The sequence below is a fragment of the Lonchura striata genome, chromosome 6, assembly GCF_050655825.1.
Source record: "Lonchura striata isolate lonStrDom1 chromosome 6, ASM5065582v1, whole genome shotgun sequence".
Lineage (NCBI taxonomy): Eukaryota > Metazoa > Chordata > Aves > Passeriformes > Estrildidae > Lonchura > Lonchura striata.
In genome coordinates this window covers 10583725-10602130 of record NC_140708.1, presented here as the reverse complement: position 1 = coordinate 10602130, position 18406 = coordinate 10583725, and the positions used below count along the sequence as shown (strand labels likewise).

The 18406-nt window shown below is 40.8% G+C and overlaps 1 long non-coding RNA gene across 3 annotated transcripts in view; it reads left to right on the top strand.

The window, feature by feature from the left end:
- The window catches only part of LOC144246565 (uncharacterized), a 538094-nt gene that overhangs the window by 417749 nt on the left and 101939 nt on the right, over nucleotides 1-18406 (top strand). For all 3 annotated transcript variants that reach the window (XR_014956250.1, XR_014956249.1, XR_014956251.1), the window contains 5 exons: nucleotides 664-803; nucleotides 3743-3853; nucleotides 4567-4707; nucleotides 7314-9598; nucleotides 12690-18406. The exon at nucleotides 12690-18406 is cut by the window's right edge and continues 27568 nt beyond it. This is a non-coding gene — a long non-coding RNA (uncharacterized LOC144246565). The remainder of the gene's footprint in view (nucleotides 1-663; nucleotides 804-3742; nucleotides 3854-4566; nucleotides 4708-7313; nucleotides 9599-12689) is intronic.

Below are 18406 nucleotides of genomic sequence, written 5' to 3'. Positions count from 1 at the left end.
ACATGCTGGGCAGGGGCTGGGAGGGGACATGGCCAGGACAGGTGACCCCAGCTGACCCAGGGGATGCTCCGGGCCACGTGGCATCGTGCTCAGCGTACAAATTGGGGGTGACAAGGAGAAAGGGGGGAAGTTTTAAGTGATACCATTTGTCTTCCCCAGTCCCCATGGGGTGAGTCCCTGCTCTCCTGGGATGAGGAGGAAGTGGCTGTGGGAGCCTTGGTGGCTGGAGTTAAGTGAGGACAGTGGCTGAAGCCATGCTTTTCCTTCACTTCATAACTAACCATATAAATTAAGTAGATATTAGTCATCCTTTTGAAGGGAATAAAGAAAATTCTGTAGTATGGGGCCACATATCTGCGTTGTTTATTGCAGTTTCATTTTGAAGCCACACTTAGTTTAACCTTGGGTTTGGTTCCCAGCCTTTCAGTTTTGTCCTTTCTCCTGCTCAGATGTTGGGCAGGGCAGGGAGTGAGCAGTGTGGGTTTTTCCATCTGTCCTTCAGTACATGGTGCCTTGTGACCTGGCAGCCCTGAAGCTACAGAAAACAATTTTTTAAGTCTAGGAAAGAAACCTCATATTCTGTTGAGTCTCAATATTTACTGTCCACTGAATAAACTCTTAAAAAAAAATTAACTCCCTTGATATTTTGCTCTATTTTTACAGGGCTGGTTACTTCAGACTAAGTAGGAGTGAAAAGAAATTCATGTGGTTTGCACAAGAAGTGTTTTATCCATTTTCACTCGCTAAAGCACACAGAAAGTTAATCTGTCAATATGAAATCCAAAGGAAAATAGAAGAATTAGGTATTATTGCTTGATATTTTCTGCAAAAAATCAATATATTCTCAAGGCATTTTAAAGCATTGATATTTTATAAAGCAAACTCATCTGTTTCCATATGTGGGTTGTTCCATTTGTCCAGGGTGTCTCAGCATCTCTTTTAGCCACAAACTCCCACACCCAAGCTTGTATTTACCCAATTTATCAGACTCTCTTCCTTTAGTGATCCTTTATGCTTTTGCACTTGCCACCTACTGCTTCATCCACAAACCAGATTGATTTATTTTCCTGGACCCAAGGCATAGCAAGTCTCTCTGAACTGTCACAGGTCACGTGTAAAACAGCTTTTTAAGGATGTATTTATGGTTGTTGTAAATCTCTCTGTTCCCTCCCCCACTGCAGAACAGTGTTTCAGAACAAGTCTGGTTTGGGGAACTCTTTGCAGGATGTTTGCAGCACTCAGGAGGATGCTGGGGTAAGCTCCCTCTAATCAAGGCAAACTTGACAACTCACAGTTTTCTAGAATTCAGCACAAATTGAATGGGTTGGGAAGCTGATGTGCTGCCCAGAAGTTGTGGTGGTGGTTGGTGTTTTGACTGGATTGTGCAGAAGCTGATGAAGGGAAGTGAAGCACAAGAGAGAAATTAAAAGGTGACAGAAAAGCAGGAGAGAGGACACTAATGCAGAGGCAAAGAAACTGAGGAGTGGAAATCTCAGTTTCTCTGGGTTTACCCTGCTAGAGCTAGTGAAAATTTTCCTAATTTGAATAATTATTAGGAGTTAAAAATTACATCATTAACCCAGGCAAAATCTTTCTGAAATGCTCCTGCTTTTGTTTCAAAGTACCTGTCACTGCAGGTGGTACTCACCAACCTTTCCAGTCATGCTTACCTCTATCACAGTCATTATTTATCATCTTTTTTCTCTTCCACATGGGAGAATGGAGCAGTGCTGTTGTGCTGGAATTGTCCTTCATCCAAACTCAGCTGGGTTCTCAGCTTCAACTTCTGCAGGACTCTTCAACACATTCCCTTCCCCACTGTATGAACATCATCTTGGCTCCAACCCCTGTGCAAAATCACGGAATGGTCTGGGTTGGGAGGGACCTTAAAGAATATTTATTGATGTTCCCCTAAAGAGAGACTATAGCAGAATATCCCTCTGCTGTGAGCAGGAACACCTTCACCTTGCACCCTTCTACGTTGCTTCAGGCCCTGTCCAACCTAGTTTTTGTCTTTCTCTCATTTCCCAGAGATATGTGTGAAGATTTAGGAGTAATTTCCCCTTACACAAAGTTCTCTGTAGAGCCCACTTTCATTTGAGTTCCCCCCTTGTTCACAGGATTTGATGGTCCTCAGCCACTTCACCCATAAATATTTTTTTTTACTCTTTTCCACATCAATCCTCGTGTATAAGGGACAAATTATTCTAATAGAGCTGTCCACCCATTTCTGTGTCCCTTATAATTCCTTGTGACTCTCTGCTTGTGAGTCCCTGTCATGCCTAAGAGGGAATATCACATACATTGCACTTCCTGGCTTTGCTTCTCCAACTATTCCTTTTCTGTTAACTTCCCATATTTCCACTATTTCTGATGGAAACTCACCTAGGTAGCTGAGCACTCAACAAGTCCAGCAGCATTACCTGTGCTTTTTGCCTTTCATCTCATAAATGACCAAGAAATTTAGGGCTGGAACCTGAGATGAATGTGTTGCTGGGGTAGTGGAAAATGTCTGTAAGTCTGTGATTGAAAATGTCTGTAAGTCTGTGACTGAAAATATCCATAGCTCTGTGACTGTGGTCAGTGAAAGGGAACTTTCTCTCAATGTGATGATCTCCTAATCCTCTGGGAGACATGGTGATGCAGGGACACCAGACTGCTTAACTGGGAATGCTTTTGTATTGGTTCTTTTGAAGAATAAGAGTGTTGACAGGAGCAGCATAATACTGGTGAAGTCTCTTATATTTGAATAGCATAGAAATGAAATTCTATTACAATATTTGCATAAGTTATTCAGTACACAGAATTTTGTTTCAAACTTTTAAAGACATTACAATTACCTTAAGCTGCAAAGACCAGTAAATCAGTAGTGTATATTAATCCCAATTCCTAAGCAAATATGCACACTTAATTTGACTTTTTTTTTTTCTTCAGGAACTTGCATATTAAAGAGAGCTGTGCAGGCCCTCCCTGTCCAGCTCTGATAGACTGGAACACAGTCAGGAGGCTGCCTTGAAATTAATTTTTATTCCAGAGGTTTTTCTGCTGGTCCCTTCACCTCTCAGTGTCTGAAACTCAATCTCCCTGTAAAGCAGGTGCTTGGCTGTGCCCATGGCCTGGCCTATGGCCTCTCCTGGCTGCAGAAGGCTTCCACTTGGATTTTCAGCAGCTGTTCCTGCCTCTGTCTGGGACATTAATTCCATTTCAGGTCACTGTTTCTTTGGTGGTCATTCTGAATTATCCACTCACTCCAGCATTCCAGTTGCAACTCCATCTCCACCAATTTTTGATCACAACAGTACCACAGTCACTACTGTGAAGGTTTTTGGTCTTCTGATGTACTATTTTGTCTTCTTGTTTATTATCACATTGTTTCATGCTTGCATTTGTCAGATGTGTGATTCTACTGTTATTTCAGAGAACTCAAAAATAACCTATTTAGGTTATCCCTAATTAGGCATCAAAAAGCCTCTGCACTGTGTTTCACATCTTCTGGATATTTCAGCAATGAACCAGATTTTCCAATATTATTTAAGTCTGAATAGGAAGGAGAGAAAAGTCCCTTAGAATTCAAAATTCTGGTATTGGATGCCACATTGTGATATTTGGGACAAGTGGGATCAAGTGCTCTCAAGTCAAGTGAGCTGTTTTCCTGGTGTTTATAAAAATACAGTGCACAAAAAACCCCTCAGTGTGTGAAATGTGCTTCACCAACATCCTTTTCTTTTTCTAACTATTCTAGGAACTGTGCCTACTCCTGAGAAAAATGATCCTGAAAGATTTTGAATTGTCAGCTGAGATTCTTCTTGAATGAAGCAGCCCACCCACCACAGCTACCCACAGACTCTCTGAGGTACCTTGGGAATTCGATAGCAAACAACAAAACACCCAAGTCTTCATTTTGTGTTTTGAAATCTTAAGGTTGTTCCCTTAATTAGTCTGGGAAGCTCTGGAAGGTGGAGGCTGAGAAGCTGTGTTGCAGACAAGAAACCCAGTCCTGAGGAGAAGATGCTATTTGTTCTGGAAACAGCAGGAGTTGGAAATCCAGAGTTATTTGTTCTGGAAATAGCAAGAACTGGAAATCCCCCAAGGCCGAGAGGATTTTAGGCAGGGTGGACCACATAAAGCCAAGCTGGATATTGAATGGGGTTTAGATGGGGTGTTAAAGGAACATTATTTGCCCACTGGAGGAGGTGGTTGCCAACTTGGAGAAAAAAAAAAGAGAAAAAAAAAAAAGAAGGAATTTGATTTCTGTAAGTCTATGGTCTTCTCCTGGTGCTTAATAGATTTCCAGGGCTTTCCAGCCATGCACATGAGACCTGTAGACAAGCTGTAGCCTCTCCTGAGTCAGTGTAGTGTAATACCATTGCCTGGGAAATCCATGGCTTTCCTTTCTTCCTGGCTGAGGGATGGGTGGGTGGCTGGTGCAGACTGAAAGGTGTCTCAGTCTAACTCCTGTTGTTCCAAAGCAAATCTGTTTTCCACTCCTGTCTCTGACTCAAGTGGATTGCAGAAATCCATTCACATTTAGCAGTGAAATTTTCACTGAATAAACTCTTGTTGCAGGTGCATTTCACTGTCTCAGGCTGCTGAATGAGGAAGCTCTGCATCTTTCCTGCTGGAGTTTGACCTTCCAGGATGGAATCCTGTGTGCCTGAGGGATGGACCTGTCCTGATGATCACCACTGGGAGCTGGGAGCCCCTCAGGTGACTGTTCACTGCTGGGAACTGTATTTGAGCTTTGGTCCCTGGGGTTTTTCAGTGTACAGTGGGTGGGAAGCAGGACACAAACCTGAACTTACTGAGGGACAGTGCACATGGCACTTCATCCTGGTGTATTCTCCTTCTGTGAGGTTCTGAGGACCTGCCTACTTTTGGTGGAACTCCCTGATTGATTCACTTTGTTCTCAAAGATGTAATTCCAACCTGGTTACTTCTTTTCTTTTGTGTTTAATTCAGTTCATTTGTTTAATTCTGCACGTGGGTGTGCACAGCCATGCAGAGGTACATGAGTGATTGCACCTCTGGCCTTTTCTGAGCTTTTGGTGGCAGTAGTGAATAAAGAAATAAAATAATTTCTTCCCTGTGTAGTTTGTGTGTATCTTTAGGTGACGTGGCTTGGTCTGATTGCTCTGTCCTTGAGGAAAAGCACTTCTGTCACCTCTGGCCCTCTTCTCTTTTTGAAACCTTCATTCCTGCACAGTCTAATTTGTCTAAACAGGAAAAGCTTTTACATTACCAGCAGGAAATGTGAAGCAGCTTGTTTGCCACCTGGGGTTATACATGTGTGTATAAAACACTGCTAAATGGAATGCATAATGTACAAAACCTTTTTATTTGTCACCTGCCAGAATGTCCATGTGCTTGTGTGATCAATCCATTAGCATTGAAAGGGGCAATCCTTTCCTTGGGCACCCTGCTCTGAAATAACTGATTGGAGTCACCACTTTGTTTAATTTCATTGCTGTTGGTTTGGCTAACAAAAATGTGGATGCATTTTCTTTTTAACCATATGCTTGAAGCAATGCTGTTTTTCTTGAAGCTAAAAATATTTCTGTATAAAATGTCACATCTAGAATATCACATTTGTTATTAACCTCCAAGGAAGCCTGAACTTTTGTACTAGAAGTGAACAGGGCCACCAGAACAATTTGTTCTTTTTCTAGCCTGTTACACATCAACTCTAAAGATTTCCAAAGATCCTCTGGAATGCTGTAGGGTAGAAACACTTTTCCAAAAGAACCAAGGCACTTTACCTCTCACTGGCTGCAGTCAGACAGTACCCAGATGCCATCCCAGTGGTTCTCCCATAAAGGGATTTGATTTTTCTGTGTGACTCATCTTCTGTAAACCCTTTTTTATGGCTTTTTTGTTTGTTTGGTTGGTTTTTTTTGTTTTTTTTTTTTTTAACAGCCTGCTGTTTGATTGGTATTTCTGCATTAATTTTCACTTCTGTCCATGGAGGTGAGGCTGACTGCTCTGTGGGTTTTTTTCCTCCTCTGGCTCTGTGAACAGGATATTTCTTTTCCTTGGTTTTGAGAGGAGGAAGTAACAGTGGGAGAACTAAAAATTGATTTGGTTTAAAGTAAGGCTGGGATTTCTTTCAAATTGAGCTTGATAGTAAGAGAATACATTTTCCTCATTAACATCACCTGGAGACCTAGTAGAGATTTGATGCTCCAGCATAAGCAGCAGAACACTGTGGATTTTATAACTTCATGATCATTAAAAGTAGGATTTTACTGCAGAAGAACATTTGTAGTCTCTTTAGTTGGTAGCTATTGTGTCATATTAGATTTTAGGACACTCTTTAATTACTTCTAAGGTGCCAAAGTGAAAATCTACCCTTCTTTCATGAGTTTGTGCTTCTGACTCAGAAACTTGGGTTCCTTGTTTCATCAGTGGAAAATAATTTGTAGTATCCTGTGGTTTGCACATTGTTAGTTTAGAGTGCAGTTTTAGTTCATATTTTCCAGCTTCAATTTGGGCTCACTGATTTTCATGGACCACTAGGCTCTGTAGAGCTAACAAACTACAATTTCTGCAATCATGCATTGATTTGTAAGACCTTCACAGGGATTCAGTCATAAGGTGTGAGGGTCTTTGCTGTGGTAGTGTAATAACTAAATGAAACCATTTTGAGTAGTTTTTGGTGTGTACAGTGCACAAAACTGTTATTTCCAAATGCAGCAACTCAATTAATATAAAACACGACAAAAGTTTTCCCCATCCATTCTCAAAAGACAGATTGCTGTGCCTTTTTTTTTTTTTTTTTTTTTTTAATGTCAACTTTCTCCCTTCAAAGCTTCTTACAGCACAGGAGAAAGTCTGAGAGAGCAAGGTCTAAAATACTCCTGGAGGCTTCAGGTGTCACAGGGTTGTCCCCTGCAGAATAAAAATGCCTTTACCTTGATTGTCATTGCTGTGAATTGAGTGGAGACTGTGGTTGTGCTTGAGCTCAGGGTCTCATGGCAAGCAGAGTCTATTCAGAAGGCCATCTACTCTATTTTCAATGCAAATTAATAAGTAATTATTCTGTATACATTATCTACTGGCTCAAGAGGAAGCAAAAGTGATGCCTTATCCCAGCTGTGTTTGGTCCTAAGGCAGGAAAGTACAGCTGGATGGATGAGGCTTGCTGGGAAGTTGCAGGAAAAAGTCACAGGGCTGGATGTGAAAGCAAAAATAGCTGAAGTGAGAGAATGAGAGATACAGAAAGTAGGAAACTTGTTTTCTGGTATTTCTGCCTTTCTGCCTTTTTCATGGGGGTTTGTGTTCAGAGCCTTGTGTTGTCTGGTTTATTTTTCTTTCAGGGCTTTCCTGGCAATCAGATAAGGAAGACAGAGACTGAAAACTTCCTGATTGCACCCAGACCAAGTGGAGAAGCACAGGCAGAGTGCTAATTCAGGGACTTCAGTGTTTATGGTACTAATTTATCTTTTTTTTATTAAATAATCTTTTTACTTCTTATTAAAAAACCAAAATGCCTGAGTTTAAATTAGTCAGATCTCTTTCACTGTTAAAGACATTAAAGAGAAAGATTTTATTTAATTCAGATTCATTCAAGTATTTTTGCCAGGTACTTATTCTTTGTGTTTTACAGATGTTCATATACTACAAGTAGGGGCAGATATTTCTGCTCCCCTCTACTCCTTCCTGGTATTAAGGAAGAGAAGATTTGTAGTTGTGAATGATTAATGCATTTCTCTTTGTCCAGTGGGGTTTTTTTTTTTTTTTTTCTATTTTACATTAGGTTTGAAAGGCATGTATTTAACAAGATAACTCAAACTGATATATGAGGCTTGATTATATATATATATACACACATATATACATATATATTTATATATATATGCACACACACTATTTCAATAATGAAGGAAGCCAATAGTAACCTTGACATAAAAACATACAATGACAGCATTTGCAGTTAAATTTAAAGGAACTACTGCAAAAAATTATTGTTGATACTTTATAATGACACGTTAAGGTCCAGTCCTTAACAGGTTTCTGTGAATTAATCAGGGTCATAATAAAACTCTTGATTTCCTTCATACCCTGCCATACCTGATTGTGTGTATGGACCTGAAGTAGTTCTCTTTTCCTTGGTTAGCCATCTGATTCTTCAGTTAGATATTTAAGCACAGGAACCAAAGAATCAGTCATCCTTGTAATTTGCTTTCTTTGGTTTTTAAGAGCCAGCAAAGAAAGCTTTGTCATTATTACAGGCAGATCACCAGTTCTGCTGTGATAAGGTTCTGAACTGTTCTCTCTTTAAAGGTTGACTGTGTCCTGCATGCTTTAAGGTACATGTTTTCACAAAGATGGCCTCACAAATGAATTTTATACTGGTTGAAAAGAATACTAAGGAAGTTGTTTCTGTTACAGAATTAACATCCTGTCATTTTTCTCCCTAGCAGCCTCCAGTGCTTCACCTCATTTGGTCTCATTTCTGTCTGCAGAACTGGGCTGTTGGCACAGCTGGCATTGGGTGGATGTGTGTTTTTACTGGCAGGGAATACACATAAATGGGCTTTGCTGTAGAGAACATCCCAGAGGTCTTCTTCTGAACTAGGCTGGAAATTGTGCATATTCTCCTTGGAGAGTCAAACTCTCTTCTCTGCCTGAGCAGAGTGACCTAAGGAGTTTTTTTGGTGGGAATCCAGCATTGCTGCTTCTCCCTTGGAGGGGAAGGTTGTCCCAGGCTTCATTCACATGCAGGCATTGTCTGACTGTCATGAGGAAAAGGTGACATGTTTATCAGAATGGCTGGAAAAGGAGCGGTACAATTCCACTTCTGCTGGAAAGACTGGGGCAGTTCCTTTCATGCTGGAACGTGTTGTTAAGCAGTCTCCTGCATTTAAGAATTTCATAAATTCTGGAGAAATGGTTACTAAACTTTATCAAATCTTGGTGAGTTGGCTGTCAAAAAATACAGTGAGAATTATCTCAGCCCTGTGAGAGCTGCCCCCTGAACACAGACAAACACTTCTGTTCTAAGCAGAACACTTCTCCTTTTGTGTGCAAGAGGTTTCTGTGGCTTTTCTCCACAATGCTGTTCCCATCCTTCTGTGACAGAAAAGCCCTGATTTCATTCTCAGGGTGTTCTTTATCCACAGATTAGTGCGTGTGAGGTCACTGGATTAATGCTTCACATCCCCTGCTGTCCTCAGGGAATAGAAGTTCCATCCTCAAATCCGATTATTTACTGAACTGGCTGGGCTGGAGCCAATGCTTTGGGAAAGGTATTTTCAGACCTCTTCGGTTTTTAAAATGGTTTATTGATATGTGGGTTATTATCCCTTTTAACAACAAAACATGAAGTGTTCCAAGGTGACCAACTCTTTCCCAGTAACCAGTTTGTTTTTCCAGGTATCAGAATTCTGCAGGTACCTTTGCAGTATTTATTTACTTATACTTTTCTCATTTTGACAGCTGAGTTTTGGTTACCCTGTGTCCTCTGCACCTGCATCAGCCAGCCCAGACAGCACATCCTGCAGCCCAGGGGGGCACTGGGGTTCCAGGGGCCTTATAAATCAGTCTGGTGTATTTCTAATGATGCTGATGGGATCACAGAGAAAATAATTTTGATTGGAGGGTAGGTATTCGCTAAAGAAACAGTTCATAACACACACACACACACACACACAGTCTACAACTGTAATATTACTTCATGAAAAAAAGTTAGAAGAAGCCAAATGGTCTAAAGCAGCTCAGTGGTAATAGGAGTACAAACCCATGTGCACCTATGGCTGTTGGAAATGTGTTGGTGATGCCTTGAGAAGGCTGACCTAGAGCAGAGGCTAGAAGGAGTTAAAGAATAAAATAGGGATTTATTAAAAGGATCTCCTCCATGGATGCTCCTTGGGCAGCACAAGAGCCCAGCCAGGGCTGCACCCAAGATGAACCAAAATGGTCCCAAAATGGTCCCAAAATGCACGAGCGCTCCCGGGGGCTCTCACTGGGATCAGTTCTGCTCCATTGGTACCTTGGAGTTCATTGTCCAATTCCAGCTTTAGGTTATGAAGTCCCATCCTGCTTGTTTATGCTCTTGGATCTGAAATTTGTAATAGTTGTCCTTGATCCCCAGCTAGAGAAGGAATTGTTTTGTCTCCCTGCTCTGTGAAGAGAACTCACCAACACTTAGCTCAGAACAACACCTAGGAAGCACAGAATCTGAAAAATATAAAAGCTAAAACTTAAGGCGTCATAGGAACCCTTGGAACAAGGACCATGCCACAGGGGTTTGGTGCCCTGGGGGCTGGGCAGGCTGGCACTGGGCTCTCAGCACTGTGGCTCTTAAGGTGGAGTCTTTTCCAACAAATTCAAACCCATTGTATTCATTGTACATTAGCAGCATGCTGGAAAGCAGATATTCAGATACCCAGAATTAGTCTGCCAGCACACCAGAATGACTTTTCTTAGGGATTGATTAGGAGATGTGATGGAAAAAGGATGCTCTGTTGTTGTAGACAGGTAGAAAAATTATAAAATAAAGGCCTCATAAAATCAGGGCTGCTCTGCTAAATTAATAGCTGGCCTGTCACTTCTTCTAGTGCAGCCAAGTACTTTGCAAGTTCCCATGTAAAAACAATCTTGGGAGTGAGAGCTCGTTGACACAATAATCTATTCCTAGGGTGAAAAATAAATGCACCTGTATAAACCTGTATAAGATCTGTCTCATGAGAATCAGCAGAAAAAATATGTAAACTAACTAAAGATACAGAAGTTTGATAGATACACAAAATGCCATGTACCAGCCAATGAACTGTGAATGTATTGTTCACCAATAAGATCTGACACAGAGCCTTCTGATAATCCTGTAAAGTATCACCTACACAATAAAGAATTGGCTTTTTCTGCATGAAGAAACTGAGCCCCACCTGCTTTATTGCCATATTCTGCCTGCCACGTAGAGCACAAGGAGTCAAGGGCTGCTCAGTGTGGTGGTGAGGAAGAAAACAAAAGCAAGTAACACACAGATGTAATTTTCCCTCATTTGTACAAGGCCCCCACAGTCAGATCTGATTTCTCCTAGAAGAGACAAAAAAATAATGTCCCTTTTACCCATCCTGCCTTTTGTCTGTAATTGAATTATAATCACCCCCATTGCTCTTATAGAGAGCTGCTGGTAAAATGTTACTTCAGAGTGCTTTTGGCAGCACAGAAGTTTGCTTCAAGGTTATTAATGCTACTACTGAAGTGTTCTAGAGGTGACTTTAGGAGTATTTTTTGAATGTTCTAATACTAATATACAAATAACAGGGAAAGGATGTTATTATTATATTTGGATTGCAAATTGGTGGGGGGTTAAGTCCATCCAAGCTATCACAAAAATGTTCTTTGGTTCACCTTTTCAGGGCAATGTAGGGCAAAGTAGACTTTTCATAGCTCAGTTAAGCCTTGTCAAAATAAAATATGGACTTATGTGGGGCAGATTTGATAAAATGTTAATAGTTTTGCTGCTTCTTGTAATTAAAATTGAATATATTGCTAATTTTTAGCTTTTTAAAAAGATGTTCTTGCAGATGCACCAGGGGATAAATGTGTGCTGAATATAAATTTTAACTCAACTGCTGGTACTTGTTAGAGAAATATATTCATGATAAAAACAGAGTTCACCGAAGAGCAACTTGAGAGGTGATTTTCCACTTTTTGCAGCTAATTAAGCACAGAAATGAAGCAGTGGTGCTGGGGTTTTCTACACAGCTGACAAACACACAGAAAAATTCAGCTGCTGAAATTGGAAATAAAGACAAATTCAATAATTAGCAAAGTGTGTTGGGCATAGGGAGATGTTTGGTTGGGGCTTTTTTTAACTCTCAGGTTTTGCATATTTTGATTTTGCTGAAGCATTGATAATTTCCATTGAGCTGGTGGAAAAACCAAGATTTGGTGTACTGAAAAACTGAAGTGATGCAAAAAAAAATCTTCAGTAGTTGGCAGAGAGCTGCAGGAATGTTTGGGAGGTGTAGGAACAGTCTGGAGAGACAGGAAATCCTCTGATGAGGTCACTTGTTAACAAAGCTCTTGGTAATGACCAAAAAATGGAAGGGGTGAGAAACAAAACAAATCTCATCTTGTCACCCCTCAGTTACAGTTCGGATTTAATCTTATTATTGACTGAGTTTTCCACAAGCTAAGCATTAAAATGTAGTAAGACATTAATTATTTTTTCTTGCTTTTCTATCAGAACGGCAAAAAAAATGTATTTTTTTACAGTTTTATCTGATGTAAATTGGAGCATTTAAACAGAGATGGAATCTTGCATAAAATGCTCCTAAGGAACATTGTTTGTCTGGTGGTGTGTTCCCACAGTGGGCAGGTAGCACTGCTCATGTTATTTCACAGAATTCCATGGCTTTTCAAATAACATTTGAAGAATTTTCTCTGTGATTGGTAGAAGGTGGAGGTGGCTGTGGTTTTTCCTCCCTCCTCGTTAAGTTTAATGAAATAATTCAATAGAATATACTGAATATACTTCTATATGTATGTATACACACATATATATAACCAAGACTAATTACCTTCTCTATGTAGGCAGGTTCTAGTTAATAAATTTGAAGTAATCATATTAATTAGCTCATTGACAGTTTAATTGTGGTCTGTTTTAAAATGATTCTACAATACTAGAAAGAAAAATCTTTTTTAGGAACTAATCACTCCATTCATAAATTTTATTTCTGCAGAAGAGAGAATTGCAAGAACATTAATCAGCTGTGAGTCATGGCATAATAGAATCCTACCAGAGTCTGTGGAATCCTTCAGAAATTATTGAACAAAGTTGGTAAATTGACTAATCTGCAGTTGTGGATTTGAGGTAACAGTCAGATACTATTGAATTTATTTTCATAAATTAGATACCACTTCTTCAAACTTGTCCTCTTCAAATCATTTAAGTAAAACTATTGTTCTATACCTGTATGTTATTATATTTTATTTTAATTATTTATATTTTAATATTTGCAATTTTTCTCTGTGTAATTTGCATGAACAAATGGATTTTCCTTTTTTTCTCTGAGCTTTGTATAAAATACAAAAGAGAAATAATTTTCTTAGTAAACACTATACTTGAGCAAGTAAGTAAAGGTTACACTTTAAATTCATATATCCTATGAAAAGAAAGGGAAGATATGTTTTTTTTATACATCCAAAAACCCTCAAAATACAAATGAATATTCCTGCTTTAATTTGATCTAAATGAAATGGCAGCAAAAAAGGTACAGTGAGGAGAAAAGAAGAATTGTGCTACTAATGCATTGTGATGTGTGAAATGGAATTGGAGATGACAGGGGAATATCAGAGATCAAAGAAAGCTCTTGGACACCTCAGTGATGGCTGGCAAATGGTCACTTGATCCAAGATGGAAAGTTCTGGAGCCAGCTCTAAACAATCTGTGGGAGGGAGATGTGTTTACATGGTGTCCTTGAGGTACCAGAGAACTGGAATGGAAACTAAATGATATTTGTAGTCCAGGTGAAAGAAGCAGGGGAAAAGAAAGAATTGTGAAAGATTTTTCTCTGGAGTGAGACAAGTTTGTAGAAGGAATTATTTGTAGAGGCAAGGGTCATAGTGGAATTTTTCCCTGCAGGAATTAAGGCCTTCAAGGCCTGTTCTGATGACCATGGCAGTCAGCAGAAGGATGCTTGCTTCTTAGCAGCAGAAGGAATCTCTGGAGGAGATTCCAACAGCACCTAAACTCACTTAAGTTGTCTTGCTTGTGTCAGGTTGACTTCATTTTGCTTAAAACAGAGGATGGGGAGTGATGAACACTGAGGATGAGGAATGATGGACATTGAGGATGAGGAGTGATGGACACTGAGGATGGGGAGTGATGGACATGGGGGATGAGGAGTGATGGACAGTGAGGATGAGGAGTGATGGACATTGAGGATGAGGAGTGATGGACATTGGGAGCAAGGCAGCCAACACTCAGCAGGGAGCTCAGGCTCTCAGGATGGCTATGAAAGCCATGGGCAGGAATGGAAAATGGGATTCATTTTTCTAGCACACGTCAAACATGTGCCAAAATGAGTGATTCACTGGCTTACATTTGAAGAGAACAGGACCTGTGCATTTTGGGAAGCAGCTTTCCCAACCTGCAGTTTTGTGACTGTGGGTTCTACAGTGTCCTCCAAGCTTTTGTGATCCTGGGAAGTCCTGATAACACTAGAGAATGATAGAATTTATACACTAGAGCAGGCATATTCCTCCCATCCAGGCAGGAATAAAATCCTGATTTTATATTCTTTATATATTCTTTGCCTAAATGGATGTATTTTATACAGTGGACCCTCTTCTTATTCTGCCTTTAGAAATTTACTCTCAGGAATCAGGAAAAATTCCAGCTCCATCTTTCTGTTTTGAGTGATTGTTAATGAGAACGTGGCAAACTCCTCTTTCAGATCATCACATGCACATTTCATCTGTAACATCGGAATGGCCTCATTTGCAGTTTGATTGAAAGAAATTTTGTCCTTCCTCCAAAAAAACTGGTCAATACACCCCTTCCTTAAGCAGGTGAACAATTGATCTTCACAACTTGGGTGTTTGCAAAGTCCAACCTAAAAACTCCAACATGTATGGAGTTTTTATTTAATGTACTTTCTCCTCATGTCCACAAGAACGAGGAGTTTTAAACTCTTAATCTTCAGTTATTTTCATACACTGCTCTTGGCTTTTGAAGGGTGTCTGTAACAGATCAGAGCTTTCTTTGCAAAGAGTATTTGGTCCAATGTCTGGCTTTGAAGAATTCATATATCCACATTATTTCAAAGCATCACTGTTGATTGATGTGAAAGGATTGTTGCTTGTTGTTGAACTGTTGTATTTTCTCTGTGTACACAGCAGGGGAGAAGCCAAAAAAAAGCATGGCAGGTGGGGCTGGGGGGCTGCTGTGTTTTGGTTTTACATTTGTTCAACTTTTTCAGCACTTCAAAGACTTTCTGTTTCTTCTGAAGAACTGTTGCACTCTTATCTGTAACCAGTGCTTAATGTTCATCTTTTTATCATTTCAGTCCACAAGCAAGCTTTTGTACAAACAAAGCAGCACTGGCTGCAGTGATATAGATGATGTATCACTGGCTGTGCTGAGATATGTACATACATCACACAACAAGTGACACGGAAGGGATTTTGCAAAACAGTCTGTCAAAAAGTGATGAGGTTTCTAGATGCTTTTTGCTTTTAAAAGGGGTTATAAAAGTGTTTGTTTTCAAAGAAGAGTACTTTAATCTATCCTAGAAATATCAGTAATGCCAGCTGCTTTTGTCCTCAGTTTCTCTGGAAGCCTGCTGAGCTCCTCTGAAGGTCTGCATTACCCTTCCTAATTAAATCCAGGTGATCAGCTTGTTGAATGCACAATTAAAATGTGCTTCCTGTAAATACTCAGAGAGTGAGTTTTTACAGTTGTAAGAAAAAAGTAAGGAGTTAAATTATGCACAGAAACAAAATTTTCTGAAATGTTTCAGAAATAATTTCTGCAAACAGAATTTTCTGAAAAACAAAACAAGTATTCCTGACTTCTTCCTATCATTCATAATTGACTTTCTTTAGTCTTCTGTGGTAATTTTACAAGCTTCATGACCTCTGTTTTTCCGAGTGCTATCAAAGTTCCATAGTCTTAGTTTAGGGTCTGTGATTTGCATGAATCCTGCAGGAATGTAACTGCAGTGAAGGTGTCAGTCTCTCTCTGGCACACCTCATGGAAAATCATCAGTGTGTTATGAAATTAATGCGAGAAAACAAGGCTAAGAAGCTTTCCTGGCTCTGTGCTTCCCTTACCCACAGTTCCCGAGGCTGTGTGTCTGTAGGGAGCCAGCTGGGAGCTGGAGGGCACCAGGACAGGTGATGCTTTTCCATCCACTTCAGTGGCAGCAACATAGATTCAGCTGCCCTGAGGGACATCCCAGCCCCAGTGGAACCCGTGTTTTTCACAGTTGTGCATCTCTGGGAGGGGGAATTCTGCCCCTCTGCCCCTGTGCTCAGGTGAGACCCCACCTGCAGAGCTGCCCCAGCCCTGGGGCCAGCACAGGAGGGACCTGGAGCTGCTGGAGAGAGCCCAGGGCAGGCCATGGAGCTGCCCCTCTGCTCTGGAGCCAGGCTGGGAGAGCTGGGGGTGCTCCCCTTGAGAGGAGAAGCTCCAGGGAGAGCTCAGAGCCTAAAGGGGCTCCAGGAGAGCTGGAGAGGGACTGGGGACAAGGGATGGAGGGACAGGACACAGGGAATGGCTCCCACTGCCAGAGGGGGAATTTAGATGGGATATTAGAAGAATTGTGGTGGGCAGGCCCTGGCACAGGGTGCCCAGAGCAGCTGTGGCTGCCCCTGGATCCCTGGCAGTGCCCAAGGCCAGGCTGGACAGGGCTTGGAGCAGCCTGGGATGGTGGAAGGTGTCCCTGCCCATGGCAAGGATGGGATTTAAGGTCCCTTCAACCTAAACCATTCCATGTTTCTATGATTGCTCTTTCAGTTGCAGATGACAAGGAGCTCATGGCTTTTTTTTCTCTCTCTATCTTTGTAATATTGTTGTGCCAGGAAATTTAGACTGCCTGAGGCTATGGACTTCAGCGTGATCTGATTGTACTTGCAGGAGAAGCCACATTAAAATGAGCAGTTACATAAAATAAACCTGGAAGAGTTAAAGGGTTTCTCTTTTCAGACATCTTTCTGAGGAAGTTAAGGGATAGCTGTGAGCAGCACTCAGCAATGTTTCCAATCTGTGCCTCAGTTCTTAGAAAACTTGTTTTCCTGGTGCTCCAGAAAGTGAACTAAAGCCCTGAGAACATTAATTTCCTTACAGGTCTAGGCTGGAATTAAAGGTTTATGAATAAGTAAACAAAAGAGAGTCCATGCTGCTGTATCAGGAGTGTCCTTTGGACATGAGGGAAAGGTGATTTCCTGAGTAGCACCATCCCTGCAGAGCTGGGAGCCCCACTGGACATGGCCCAGCTGGGGCTCCGAGCTCCCCTGCAGGAATGGCCCAGGAGGTGGCTTTGAGGCCCAAGGCTTGGGCTTGCAGCCACGTTTTCTTCCTCCCTGATCTGCCTTCTTGGAGAAAATCTAGAGCTCCCAGCTTTTACTCCCGACTGTTTTGGCTGTGAACAAGGGTAGTTGTGGCTTTTGGAAGCCCAGTTGGATTTCTGCACTAGCCAGTGTGGCTACCAGAGAAATGATGCTTGAGCAAACCACAAGTGAGGAAAAGCGAGGAAAGAAGGAAAAGCAAGGCTCCCTAGCCTGCACAGACCCACCTCCCTGCCCCAGGAAAAGGGGAATCACACAAAGCTGTCTGCCTGTGCCATGTTCCACCTGTAAAAACCAAGCTCTGAGCAGTGACTTCAAGCTTGCACTGGTTTCTTCTTCAAATGACTCTCAGTTGTTTTGCCTGTGTTTTTAATAAGACTCCAGCCTCCAGAGTTTGCATTCTGTCAGTCAGACCTGGGAAGGCTCTGATATCAGATGGGAATAAAGAATGCAGGGGAAATTAGGCTAAGAAGATTGTATCTGCTATTTATTTCAAAATTCAAAAATTATCCCTGGACATCTTTAGAGAACTGGAGCTGCTAGAGCTCTTGTCTGGTGCTAAGCTTGAATTGGAGAAAGGCTTGCTAGTTACTGTGAAAATTAGCCAAATTTTAATTGAGAATCCTTTAATTTGATTAATTTCCTTCATTCTCAAGGCTGATTTTGACAAAGCATTGCTAAGAAAACAAATTGTCTAGAAAATGCTTTAGGGTTAGTTACTTAGGGGCTTCTAAAAACCAAGGTATTTTAGTGTATTAGGAAAGCTCCAGATAACCTGAATGCCTTGGTGTGAATTCTACAATATTTTGTACTCAAATCTGGTTTTTACTTAAGTACAAAATAGCTAAAATGTTGACTGTATTGTTCTTCCATGTGTAACCAAAATATTTTTTCTCCTGGTGGTGGCAGTGCTGGGTGAAAAATTCAGACTGAAAAGCAGGATCAGGAAAAACTTTCTAATTTATTTTGTAATTGTAACTGACACCTCCATCAAATGGACACATTTTGTGTCCAAAACAGGGATCAGTTTTTCATAACACACATTGGGAAGATGCTATAAAATAAGAAATAAAATTAAGAATAAGTTTAGGACAAATGCATTTCTTCCAGGAACTCTGTTCCTTAGGCCTTTTGCCTGTAATAGAGTCCATAATCCACTTGATTTTCACCACATTGTGTAAAGGAAGCTTAGCAACATGTTTTTGTCAATGTCATTTGCACAGTTTTTAAGCTTTTTGAAGTGTTGAGAAATAGGTCACTTCCCCTGAATTCAGCAGTCAGTTTTCATGTTTAGTGGAGCTGAAGGTTAGGAAAAGTTTCAAAGCCTCTTTTGTTTTTCTTTTTTAAGCCATTATTCAACCTTGAAATGAAAACTCACACACTAAAC